At 35.7% G+C, this 13,546-nt stretch overlaps 1 protein-coding gene across 12 annotated transcripts in view; it reads left to right on the top strand.

The window, feature by feature from the left end:
* LOC105493874 (leucine rich repeat and Ig domain containing 2) overlaps positions 1-13,546 on the top strand; it is a 1,258,361-nt gene that overhangs the window by 962,883 nt on the left and 281,932 nt on the right. The window lies entirely within an intron of this gene.

The raw sequence follows: 13,546 nt of genomic DNA, 5'->3' as shown, positions 1-13,546 counted from the left end.
TACATTAAATCTTTAAGCACACGGACCAAGATATATGATGGTGACACAAAGATTGCTGATGATGCCACAGTGGGTTACTAAATTCTGCTCAGATAGCATTCACTGAATGCTCGTACCACTGAATAATCAATTGATTTATAAAACCCCAGCATCAACCACATTGCAGAGAAAGGGGCATATGAGAGTAAAGGAAGAAGCTACCCTAAAGTAAGGCATTATTTACTTTCAGAGGTAAGAAACTCATTAGAGGTGAGAAACTCAAGAAATAAACTCATCTGTCTTAGAGCTCGTTTGGTGTACAGGTATAGGTATAATTCTAGGTACAAAGCTTGCTAAATATGTAGGACTCTCTGGGGAAAATTTGTTTGAATACGTGTTTCTACCACCAAGATCTAAACCTGTGTGCCTCTGTCAGGCCCACATCCTGATGTGAGGGAATGTAACTACTAGTAATGACAAAGCATTTAAGAGTGTCTCACAAGACTGAATATCCATGTTAAACAGTGACTAAGGCACTGTTCTTAAAGTGGATCTAGGTATCTTAGGGAAAGATCCTCAGACATCTCTGAAGTTAGAATTAAAAGTTTGAAGTCAAAGCGACCATTATGACAGATCAGAATAGAGTTTGGAGCAACATGGAACATAGAAAAGCTTTAGCAGGTGGTATAGAGAAGTTTTCAAGAGTGAAGCATTAGTTCTCTTGGCAGTTCATCCTAAATGTTTCCCAAGTGGGAAAAACAAAAAAATTACAAGTCATCATTTGTCCACTTTGAGTAGTGTAGTATCCTTTGTATATATGGTTATGCATAGGACAATTGACATATTTTTGACATATTTATTATTTGTTGAGGTTATCACCATATAATTTCTGAATTTATGGATCCTGAAGTTTTTTTCAAGTCAGGTCCATTCCACCTCAGTACAGATGAGCCCACTGCTCATTCTTGCTCTGATAGGCAAACAGGGTGTCTTAAAAATGGGTTGTCTACGGGGCACAATACTGCTGACATCCTGAAAAAAAATTGTGGAAAAAATAGTCTTCATTTTTGCCAGGTGGTCAATCTATGAGATGTTAGTTGCTGGTGCAACAGGGGAGGCTCAACTGACCAACACTTTGGAAGTAGGAAAGGGAGGATCTTGCTCTAATCAGGGCTGGTGGCTGGTACATAATGACCCAGCTACCGTTTGGCTTCCAGATCTTCAGATAATCATTTTTTTAGTGTTCCTTTCTGAGTTTTTCCCTCACTAGTCTTTCCCTTCTTGATCGGTTTGCTTTGGGCTTTCAGGATAAATTTATGTTCTCCTCTACCAATGTACCTCTACTGGTCTCCTTTTAATATGAGGAAATGCTCCCTCTCTGTTTCCTTCCATGACTCTTTCTCTCTCTTTCTCTCTCACGCTCTCATTCTCTCTCCTCTCTGGGTCTCTTCATCTCTCTTCTTCCCTGTATTTCTTCCTCTTCCCTCAAAAACCTTCTCTTCTGTTTCCTCCATAGACCTTGTATGGCTCACCAACTCAGACCCCAAGCTATCAGTAAGTAAAATCAACATCCCTTCTTTTGTAGGGCTGGGAGAAATTAATTGACAAATCTCTCCAGGAGTTCAAGGAAACTATTTCCATGCCCTTCTTCCAGTACCTCCTAGAAAGAGAAGGAAAAAAAAAAATAGGTTTTCAATTAAAACACAATTCTACCACAGTCATATATTTTTATTTCATTTAAGCAGGTTAATTCTTATTTTATCCCTGGGTAAGTCCAAAATTTAGGCACCTCTGTGATTCCTAAACCACCAAACAAAAGAGAAATTCTGTACATTCTAACTGGCAGATTGAGTCAGGACTCTGGTATCAATTCTGGGGAGACCAAATAAGCAACACTCCTTACAAAATGGCACCAGAACAAAGCCTTTTCTTGTAAGGGTCTGCTGTGCATCACACATGCAAACATACTAATTCTGGAAAGGATAAAATGTTAAAATTAGAGAATTTAAAAAATCTCATATGCATCTTCTCAAAATATAAATAAAGTTGGTATGGGAACAATCCTTCTGTGATTTTCTTGCCTTGAAATTTAATGTGGGTTTTTTTTGTTTTGTTTTGTTTTTTTGACTTACAAAATATTCACTACACCATTTGAAAAGTCAGAACCATGCTTGCCTAGGCTTTCAGGTTTCAAAAGAAAAAGCAGTTCCTCTTGGATATGACTTATACATGTTGTATAAACTTTGGTGTGGTATATGGTTGGCAAGCCATTGAACTCACAGATAAGAAGGGTAAAAACAGTATCCCAATGTCTGTAAGATGTGTTGTAGTTCACGGCATTGATTGAGCTGTGGAATTCAGAGTTATTTCTAAACCTCTCTGTAAAGGCTCTCTGGTGAGATATCTGTTAATCGCAACAGACTGGGAAAAATTCTTTAAAAGGTATTTCTTAATGAGGCATACATAAGAAGGCCAAGTTGAGCATAATATTAAAGGAAGGACAGCATAATTCTAAGAATCTTGTGGGGTGTGTGTGTGTTTTCAATAATTTAGAGTCCAGAAAAGTTTTCTGCAGTGATCTTTTTATATTTTTATATTGACAATTAAGTGCATAATTTAATATGACTTGTATTTATTTTATTTCAGTAGCTCTACATTTGTTCCTCAGGCCTCACTCTTGGGAAAAATAATGGAAGGGTCAAAGGGGTAGTTTTCTCTTAGGATGGGAGAGGGATATTTTTCTCCTTTCCTATGACCCTTAATTAAAAATATATTTTTCAGGAAGCATTTTTACTCCAGTGAACACAGAAGTTCTGTTCAATATTTTTATAGCCTTTGTATTTATGAAGTGCTTTAAAATGAACCTGATTAGACACTTGTTTTGTCATCTAAGAAAAAATAAACACTTGAAAGATAACAAGGACACCTCATCATTTATTAGCAAAGAGGTTACGCTGCCTGCTCAGGTTGGTCTTCCAAGTCAATGGAGGACAAAAGAATAAAATTTGTCATTCTGTAGCTTCTAATGTATTGGTTTGGTTGCTTACCTATGTGACTGCTTTTTATGCATTAATCAACAACACCATAATTATTAGGAATGACAATTGCACATCAATAATTCCCCAATATGGGTACATAAAAGGATTAATGTTACATGGGCTCTAGAATATACAGAAGAAAAGGTCACTAAATGATGTATTGGAACAACCATGATAACAGACGAACAAATTAAACCCAACAGGAGAGATCAGCATTTGTTGGATAAACCTAATAAAATCTTGTAGTTTATTGATGTTGCTCTTCTACTGGGCAGAAATAGCTGTAGGATAAGATAGAAAGGCAATAAATAAGCATGTGGATCAAAGAGAACTGCTGAAACACAGGTGGAGATCAAGGTAGCTCCAAGTAAAGCTGTAAGTACAAATTTTGAGATATCCGTCATTGCCAAAATGTTATCTTACTTATGGAATTATTTTGTTACTGAATTATAAAGAAACTAAGGTTTGTTTGTTTTCTCTGAACTCTGAATTAGCGACTTCTAGTAGTCATAATTTTATTGAGTCTCTGGGAGGCTATTTTCACTGAAGACCATCTTTTAAATCACAAAGGGTCCTTTCTCTTTTAATGACTACTCTCCTGCACACTGGAATGGTCTTCTGTCTTGATGAATTATTTAGAAAGGCCAGTGGACATATAAATATATGAACACATGACTGATATAGACAAAATGGTAGGTTAAAAAACATCTCTTTAAACATGTTTTATACTAAATCTACATTGAGATGAATAAGTTTAAGAGACTGTTTATGCTATTTGGACATTTAAAATCAAAATGAATTCTACTTCCAGTCATCTAATCTAATAAACTGTTCAGAGATAATAACATAAATAATTCCACAAAAATAGTAATTATAGCATTTGTGTCAGAACAAAAATAACTAAAAGTAACTTGAAAGTCCATGGGGATTGATTACATAAAAGTCAATACTTTTGTGTCATGAAATAATATGCAGCAATTAGCAATATGTTTATTAATATTTTTAATGATCCAGGAAGATATTCCTCACAATAGATTTAAAGGCAGAACCAAAATTGTACATAGCAACATCTTTTAGACCTTTTCATTTGCTAAACATATATCTGAAATTTCTGGTAGGACATATATGAAAATACCAAAATTATTAAAAGGCTTTTTTGAAATACATTTTATTTTTATACTTCTTTGTATGTTTTTCATTTTCTAAAATAAGAATATAATACTGCTTTAATTAGCCTAAAACAATGAAGATTCTTTTTACTTTGTTTTTATTTTAATGAAGTGTTTCTATTTTTCAAGCATGTCAAGCTTGTTCTTTGCTGCTTGTACCCTCTGTCCAGAATGTTCTTTTCCCACTCTCATAGCCGGCTGCATCATATTATTTTACGTATTTGCTCAAACATTACTTTTTCATCATTCTTAACACATTATCTTTCTTCATTTTTTTCATGGCACTATCAGAAATTATATCATTAACCTGTTATTTAATGCAATTATTTGTTTGATGTCTGTCTATTGCATTAGAAAGAAAACCTATGAGGGTAGCAGAAAACTTTCCTATCTTGCTTACTTCTACGTCCCCTGGAATTCGGTCTGGCATGAAGGACATATTTGTTCAATAAAAGGATGTGCTCTTAAAGAATTAATCAATAATTGGCAGTGTGTATATACTGATTTCTTCTTATATTAAGAAGAAATAAAAGGAACTAATATAAATACAACCACCTACTATGTTTTGGCATTGGCAGGATGAAATGCATTTTACTTTTTAAGAAAAATATGAGCATTAAGAAAATAAAAATAGAAAAATGAAGCAAGGGGTGAGGGCAACTTACAAACTAAATGCCAAGAATTCCTATTCAGCTGCTGGAGTGCGGTCACAACCCTGTCTCTAAATCAGTGGTCCACATCTCTTTGTTTTGGGTATGGATCCCGTTGAGAATCTAATCAAATATCTGAAACATTCCCTCAAAAATATATTTGTGTATATTTGGACATGTACATGATGTTTTGCACACAGTTTCTGCAGATTCACAGACTGCCTTAAGAGTGCATAGTTTCCACAATAAAAGCTATTGCTTTCTCTTTTGTGACATACATAGTAAGTTACAAAGTACAGGATAGTTAGAAATCTTCACAAGAAGTTGCAGTCGTATCTAAGAGCAGCAACAGAAGTTTCACTTTAGCCTCTCATAGAGAGAACACATTGCAAATATGATCACATTTAGTTATTATCACCTCAAGATCAGGAAGGAAATAGAATTGCAAAGTTAAAGAACTTGCTAAAAAGTTGGAAATCCATCATAGAATTTCATGTGAAGCTAAGTCAAAGATGAATGTTTATTCCACTGAAGCATGTCAGTAAAAGTTTAATGGGAGACCTGATGTGTGAGTTATATCTTGAATAGTCATAATAATAAAATAATAGCTAGGGCTGATTGAGTGCATTACAAGTGCTAGACACTCTACTAAGTCCTTTACATACATCATATTTTTAAAGTCCCCACAGTATCCCTACTTTATAGAAAAAGTAACAGAATTAGAGAGGTTCAGTAACTTGTTCCAAGATATTCAGCTAATAAATAGTAGAGCAGGGTTTCAAGCCTAGCAAGTCTGACTCAGTCTTTCCATGCTGATACAGCATTTCTCAACAGGAGGATAAGATTTCAATCACTAGAGAAGAGGGCAGAAGTCAAAAGACATTCCCAGTGGGGGCTACTATAATACCTGTACAGATGTTACTATATGCCTAGAAATAGCGAAATAATTTTAAGTGTGCCAGGAATAGTGTAAGAACAAAAGGAAAGAAAGAGACAGAGAGAGACGGGTGGCTGGCGGGGAGGAAAGAAGGAAGGAAGGAAGGGAGGGAGGGAGGAAAGAAGGAAGGAAGGAAGGAAGGAAGGAAGGAAGGAAGGAAGGAAGGAAGGAAGAAAAAAATAGAAGAAAGGAAAACAATTTCCTTGAGACTGTACATAAATATATTTTCACAACTATTTTGAAATAAAATTGGGAGGAATAAGTATCACTTACTAAGTAACAAAGGAACTTTAATAAATGAGGAACTGTAGTAAATTTAGTTGTTACATGGATTTATGTATTAGATTTTGCATGTCTTGATGAGAACACACGGACACATCGAGAGGAGCAACACACACTAGGGCCTATTGTAGGGTGAAGGGTGGAAACAGGAAGAGGATCGGGAAAAATAACTAATGCGTACTGGGCTTAATACCTAGCTGATGAAGTAATTTGTACAACAAACCCCCATGACACAAGTTTTTACCTGTATAACAAATCTGCACATGTACCCCTGAACTTAAAAGTTAAATTTAAAAAAAATTTGGCGTTTTTTTTGGTTGCTTATAAAATGGTTGTTTGAGTGAGAGCCTTCTGAAAACTTTATCTTCAGCCAAAAGCAAATTTTTGTTTCAATAAAAGGACAGATTTTATGGCACCTTTATACATAAGTTAAAAGATGGATATGATGGAAGTGAACTTTCTCATGGGACTTAAAGTGCCTCTAAAAACTATCAATTGCTGATAACTATAAGATTTTTCTTCACTGAGTGTCATGATGATATATTCTTTGCACCAGATATGAAATAAATACATATGTGTCTATCTTTCCTCTAGGCAGATAAATCAAGTGCCCTAAAAGTAGTCTATTTCTCTGAAAAACGTGATATTGTATATTAAGGAATAGTTTAGAGAGAGTGGTTAGGGGCAAGCTTTGTGCACATTTTAGTTTCCATTTTAATACCATTTCATTGCTATATTCCAACAATACAGTAAAATAGCACTAAATATAAATGCTCTCATATTTTCTGACAAGTTTTAGAAATAATGGTAGCATTATTAATATTGTTAACAATTACTAATATTTTACCTAGCAACTATTATGTACTAGGAAACATGCCAAGCACTTAAAGATAATATAATTTAATTCATGTAATTGTTATCATTGTAGGACTTTCTCCTTCGTTCAGCTAAAGATGGGGGTCCTTGTCACACAGCCATGAAATATTAGGCTCACAGACACTTTGAAGGGTGAGGAAAAATGGAATTTGTTGGGCAGAAAGGAAAATCAGGGGAAACAAGGACTCTCTGCTGAGCAAGGGTTCAACTAGTATGCTTCCCACCTCACAGACTAAATCCCAGGTTCCACCCAGGAAGAGGAGAGGCCAGGCGCTTCCCGCTGCAAATGGCGGAACTTCTGTGAGTCCACCCCAGTGCGCATTCTTCCCAGTGCGTAGGCTGGTTGGAGTTTTTCCAGGGACCCCCTTACACTTGGCTATCTCATTATGAGGCTAGACTATTATGATCCCCATTTTACAAATGAAACTGAGACTTGAGACCAGGAAGGGAAGTTAGGTTGCCCCAGGCCGCAGGTTAAGGTGGTGGTAATGGCATTTGCCCCAGGTAAGCCTGCTTCTAGACCCTCAGGTTTTAACTCCTACCATCTTAAACTTGTCATTCAAATATGAGAAAAGACTTTCTTCATTTAATATGCATTTAATTTCCAGACAGAAACTACTAAAACATGGTTACAAAAATATAATGCAAGAAGAATCATTTAGCTTACTGCTGAGAATACCTAGGAATATATTTACCTCTGGATTGAGAGAAAGAAATAAGAATGCTTTCTCACTCATCTAAAATAACAGATTATCATAAATTCTAAAACAATTGGTATGCAGCAGCCTTTGTTTTTAACATCCACAACGTCAAGGGTCATGCCTTCCATTTCTTTTGTGAAGTCTCATTGTGTTTAGTACATTGCCCTACAGAGTTAAGTGGTCAATAAATGCTTGTTGATGGACTTTCCCATTGGGCATCTGTCAATATCCTACAGTGTACTTTTAAGATTTAATGAAACTGTACTCTCATAAAAGAAATGTGCATCTGTTCCAATACCACGTGAAAATCGATATATGTACTATAATGCCTTGAGAACATCCATTAATTTTTCTCTGCCTTGTCTTTCCCACCTGTTTATTGAAGAAAATAGTAATTTTTTAAGCAAATTGAAACATGAGGACGTTTAGGTTTGATAACTGCTCTGAAAATATTTGTTGCTTACCTTTTAGCAGTTAGGTAGCTTACAAACCTTTATTATATTCTCCAAATGCTAGTTTTCTTTGTTCATATTTTTTTAAGTGTAGAGAAATTGAGACTGTCCATTAAAGTCTGTAAATTAATGGACAATCTACAATATGATTTGGCTGTGTGCTTGATGACCTCTATATAAGCATAATTAAATCTAGGAGACCTGGATTTCCACATCTTATACTATTACTACTCACTGTATAACTCAAACTCTCTGTCCTTAATTTCCTTATTGGTATAAAATAAGAGTTGAAGAAAATCATTTCTAAAGTTCTTTGTAGGATAATATTTGCTGATATTATATATTTTGTGCTATATATACTGTATATTCTCATATGTAGTAAATATACTATATATTTTCATATGATTGCTCTCATTTAACTGAATTTTCTGTTAAAATATGACTCATGACTCAAGGTTAGAGAAGTGTTGGCTTAGAGTGGAAATAATGTGTGCCAAATTCTCTCAACCATGGTTCCTATTTTTAAATAATTTACATATTCATTTATGAATCTGGGGGTTAGACTTAGGGTACAATTTAGTACACTGTAAGGGACATTTTTAAAGTGGTATGCTATCTCCAGAGTAACATGTTTAAGTGTTTGCTTTAAAATCCGTTACTATGGGCTGGGCGAGGTGGCTCATACCTGTAATACCAGGATTTTGGGGGCCAAGAGGGGCAGATCACAAGTTCAAGAGATCAGAGACCGTCCTGGCCAACATGGTGAAACAGTCTCTACTAAAGAATACAAAAATTAGCTGGTCATAGTGGTGCGTGCCTGTAGTCCCAGCTACTCAGGAGGCTGAGGCAGGAGAATCACTTGAACTCGGGAAGCAGAGGTTGCAGTGAACCGAGATCACGCCTCTGCACTCCAGCCTAGAAACAGAGTGAGAGTCCGTCTCAAAAAAAAAAGTGTTACTATGATTTTTAACCTTCATTCCATTTATATAATGATCTTTGTATAGACCACTGCAAATATTCTTTCATAACATAAAGATGTATTTCATAAAGTGTGACTATAAATGTTTGTGCTTGTTCTGAAAATTATCAATTTCTATAGCATACTAAACTACATGATCCCAGAGATATCTACAATTTTAGAGTGAAAAGAAACTTGTAGATTATCTAACTTCATATTTTATAGAAAACAGAGAAACTGAGGCTCAAGGAAGTTAAGTAAATTGGCCAAGGTCACATAGCTATTTAGTGGTAAAACATGTAAGAATCAAGATCTCCTAACCTTTGATCCAGTATTCCTTCCTATACTTCTCCAGAGAGTACAATTCCAGTTATACAATTTGCAGCTTTGTTTGGTACATACATATGTAGGATTGCTATGGCTTCTTGAAGGATTGACCCTTTAATTATCACATAATGTTCCTCCCTGTATGTAATAGTTGTTTTTTTTTTTTTTCACTCTGAATTCTACCTGTTATTAATAGAGCTACTCTTGCTTTCCTTTGAAATCTTGGGGAAATACAATTAAAAGTAAAATTTTTGCCAATTCAGAAAACCTTTCCACAAAGACAGAAGAGAAAGAAAATAGTTCTATTTTTGAATAAGCACTAAATCAGAATGTGATGCCCACCACAGACAATCTGCTAAAGAGATTGCAAAGAGAGAAAGAAATTCTACCCTTTAGTATAGTCAGGCGGGTATGATCCATTACATACATGTTTTCAGGATAAATGACAACTGATCCTCAAATAAGAGGACTTGAAATTTGTCACACAGTTTATCTTAAATTTACCTGATAATTAGAGTGACAATCCACATTTACTAATTGCCTTTATCCAAAGGCAAAATAGACTTCTCATATCTTTACAAAAGGAGACATATTGCAACTACCCTGAGGAAGTTAGGATCCTACCCTTCTCTAGAAGCTGAGAGATAAGGGAACTATCTTCTTTGATGATTACATTTCAAATAGGTGGCTTCTGGGTTCTTGGGGGAAAAAGTTTCCTGAGTTTAAAAACTGACCGGAGGCCTATTTAGCTTTCAAAAAGATTTATATTCATCATAGGGGGCAGAGAAAGAATTCATAGTTGTAGGTTTTCTAAAGTAAATGTTCTAAGCAAAGGGCAGGGGGAGGAGGAAAAGTCTTTTTCCATTTTATATTAGGGAAAATTAATTTTTTTCTTTTTAAAATTTGAATGTACCCTTACAGAAAGGGGAGAACACCTTGTGATTGCCAGGTGGAGGTGAGTTCCAGGTTCCCCACTTAGCCTACGTTGACACCTGATGGGGAGGGCGTCTCGTGACTGCTGGGGTGGGAGGATTTGCGGCTCCCCAACTGATGGAGATCCACACCAAGGTGGAAGTGGACTCATTACCACTGGGTAACTGTGAAAGTCCTCTCTGTCCATTAGTCCTCCTCTGGCAACCCTTGAATAGGGAGTGGGAAGGGTGCTGTATTACTGCCAGGTAGCGTATAAGTGCAGGCTGTCCCTGTGGCTGGCACGGGATAAAAAGTCCAGATCCTGCTTTGTCTTCTCTTCTATAACATAGTTCTGGTGAGGGGTTAGGGTGCTTTGTTATAGCCTCTGGAAGGTAGAAGTCTTCTCTGCCCATTCAGCCATCATGAGTGGGGATGAGGACACAGACATTTCTGTGGTGTTTAGCTGGAGTAGAGTTATTAAAGTCTAAAAGTTTTTTGTCCTGCAAAACTGCCCCTTCCTGGTCCTTGCACTAGAAAAGGCTGACTTGTTCGGGCTTCTTTGTCTGCACCTGTTGATGTCCTGTATTGCCTACTTCTTAAGCTCCAAGTCTGGGATATCTGAGGCAAAAAGAAAACTGAGGAAACTCACCACTGTGCTAAATTCTCTAGCTAGTCAGGCTGCTCTTCAACTTTTAGAGACTTCATATGCTTCTTTTGTAAACACTGTATAGTATTTGTTACTGTACTTGGCAGAAATAAGAAAAACTACATCCACTTCATCTTCCTGGAAGCAGAAGTCTCTCTCTGCATATTTTGAAAATAGTGGCATAGGTCACTTACCTTGCAGGAACTCAGGAGGATGTGACTAACATCCAGAAATCCAATCCCTTTGTTTGCTAACCACTCATTGTTAAGACCCATGAGAACAGAGGCTGCTTTATTCACTTTTAGATAATTTTCAGTCCTTTTGGTGTCAGTAATAAAACATTTTCTTGTCTTTATAAACAGCTTTTTCATCTCTGAGAATGAGTACCAGAGTGAAGGTTAATAATTGTGGTACCCAAACGCTGCCCCTCCTATCTGAATATTTGCAACGCTTTTGTTGAAAACTTAAGATAATTGTTTGACCAAAGGAAAAATGGTTCCCTTTTGTCTGATTAAAACTGTCTATTTCTTCTATCACTTCAAGGAAGAATTTAAATGGATTTTTAAAAAATACAAAATAAGTCAAGTTAATGGTAATGATAGGGGAAGAATTTTTACTTCTGACTAAAAGAATGATAACTCATTTTTTTCTTTAATGAGAACAGTAAGTAAAAATAATTATTCATGCATGCTTGCCATCTCATTAAGCATTGCTATAAAATTTTCTCCAATAAAACTCAAGTGGGTTTTTTTGCAAGGTTGGGCTTTAGGAGGTTTATTATTTCCATTAGTCTGTGGAATTTGATTACTCAATCAACCTACTTCAGTCCAGAAAAAATTCTTAAGGCCCATTAATTTAAGGAAAATTATTTGTAAAGTGCATGACTGTAAAATGAAAAAGAAAAAAAAAATAAAGACTGTCCTTATTGCTTGCTTTCTTCTACTTTTATTCTGTGTTTTAAATAATTCTTGTGGCAAATCACTTACCATAAGCACATTAAACACATTTTTAGCCACAGTTATTCTAGAAACTTGAATAATAAAGATTAATATGCTGATCTAAACTCAATTACTGGTCTGAGCATATCAAATATATCAAACTTCTTTTTAGCATAAAAATATATTTTCATCAGAAGAAATAAACATTTCTAGGTTTAATTACTGTAGGGGGTTTTAGGTAAAAATTAAGATTTTCTCATGGTTAAAACAGTCTCATGATCCAAAATGAATTTAAGAATATATATATTGAATGTTGTATGTTGAAAATACAGTTCCCAAGGTAAAATAACACTTTGCTTCTTATTTTTATCTAAAAAAAAAGAAACCACGTTTTCCCACAAATCATGTAAGTAAATATAGGACTCTCCACATTTCTGTGTATGCACGGTGAGGGAATTAGTAAGTGTTGTTCTACATGAGAGCATAATCTGTAGAAGCCCTAGATAAGTGCTGTTCCTGTCATAGATGGCTTAGATACAATGATTTTCCATTTGCTTGTGTCCTCTCTTATTTCCTTGAGCAGTGCTTTGTAGTTCTACTTGAAAAGTTTCTTCGCATCCATTCTTAGCTATATTCCTAGGTATTTTATTATCTTTGTAGCAATTGTGAATGGGAGCTCATGGATGATTTGGCTCTCTGCTTGTCTATTGTTGGTGTATAGGAATTCTTGTGATTTTTGCACATTGATTTTGTATCCTGAGACTTTGCTGACGTTGCTTATCAGCTTATGGGTTGAGATGATGGGGTTCTCTAGGTGTAGGATCATGTCATCTGCAGAGACAGTTTGACTTCCTCTATTCCTAATTGAAAACCCTTTTTTCTTTCTCTTACCTGATTGCCCTGGCCAGAACTTCCAATACTATGTCGAATAGGAGTGGTGAGAGAGGGCATACTTACCTTGTGCCAGTTTTCAAAGGGAATGCTTCCAGCTTTAGCCCATTTAGTGTATCAGTTGTGGGTTTGTTATAAATAGCACTTATTATTTTGAGATATGTTCCATCAATACCTAATTTATTGAGAGTTTTTAACCTGAAGGTATGTTGAATTTTATTGAAGGCCTTTTCTGCATCTATTGAGATGATCATGTGGTTTTTATCATTGGTTCGGTTTGTGTGATGGATTACGTTTATTGATTCACTTCTGTTGAACTACCCTTGCATCCCAGTTGTGAGGCTGACTTGGTGGATAAACTTTTTGATGTGGTACTGGATTTGGTTTGCCAGTATTTTATTGAGGATTTTTACATCTATGTTGATCAGGGATGTTGGCCTGAACTTTTTTTGTTGTGTCTCTGCCAGGTATTGGTATCAGGATGATGCTGGCCTCATAAAATAAGTTAGGGAGAAGTCCTTCCTTTTCAATTATTTGGAATAATTTCTGAAGGAATGGTACCAGCTCCTCTTTGTACCTCTGGTAGAATTTAGCTGTGAATCCATCTGGTCCTGGGCTTTTTTTTTTTTTTTTTTTTTTGGTTGGCATAGTATTACTGCCTCAATTTCAGCACGTGTTATTGGTCTGTGCAAGGATTCGACTTCTTCCTGGTTTAGTTTTGGGAGGGTGTACGTGTCCAGGAATTTATCCATTTCTTTTAGATTTTCTAGTTTATTTGTGTAGAGTTGTT

This window comes from Macaca nemestrina, chromosome 14 (assembly GCF_043159975.1).
Source record: "Macaca nemestrina isolate mMacNem1 chromosome 14, mMacNem.hap1, whole genome shotgun sequence".
Lineage (NCBI taxonomy): Eukaryota > Metazoa > Chordata > Mammalia > Primates > Cercopithecidae > Macaca > Macaca nemestrina.
The sequence above is the reverse complement of the archived record's forward strand: the minus strand, read 5'-3'. Positions and strand labels throughout refer to the sequence as shown.